The sequence below is a fragment of the Pleurodeles waltl genome, chromosome 12 (assembly GCF_031143425.1).
Source record: "Pleurodeles waltl isolate 20211129_DDA chromosome 12, aPleWal1.hap1.20221129, whole genome shotgun sequence".
Classification (NCBI taxonomy): Eukaryota; Metazoa; Chordata; class Amphibia; order Caudata; family Salamandridae; genus Pleurodeles; species Pleurodeles waltl.
Window position 1 is genome coordinate 110,393,709 of NC_090451.1, and position 364 is coordinate 110,394,072.

Genomic DNA, 364 nt, shown 5'->3' on the forward strand with positions numbered 1-364 from the left:
ATAGAACACTTGAGACTTGCAGGGCAGAGTGGTGGATCTTGTTAAGAAGTCTGGGCTTCTTGGTTTATGGGGAGTCTTGTCACTGGAAGCAGAGAGGTAAATATTTGCTGTGATCTGCTACTCAAAGAAAAGACCCTGATCTAACTTGAAAAGATTGGTTTTAAACAAACGCTAAATCTATCCACTCCACGGACACTTTGACCTTTTTTAAGCCTATCAGAGCCACACCAGGGTAGTCTTTTCAGAGCCCAAGTCGCTCGCCGTGATCGTATAGTGGTTAGTACTCTGCGTTGTGGCTGCAGCAACCTCGGTTCGAATCCGAGTCACGGCATTGCGGGTGGCAATGTCACGGCAGTTGGGCAGC

General features: G+C 47.8%; 1 non-coding gene across 1 annotated transcript; it reads left to right on the forward strand.

Annotated features, from left to right (window-relative positions):
* Nucleotides 1-259: 259 nt before the first annotated feature.
* On the forward strand, nucleotides 260-331 carry TRNAH-GUG (transfer RNA histidin (anticodon GUG)). Its single transcript has one exon. It is a non-coding gene; the product is annotated as a tRNA-His (tRNA).
* The last annotated feature ends 33 nt before the right edge of the window (nucleotides 332-364 follow it).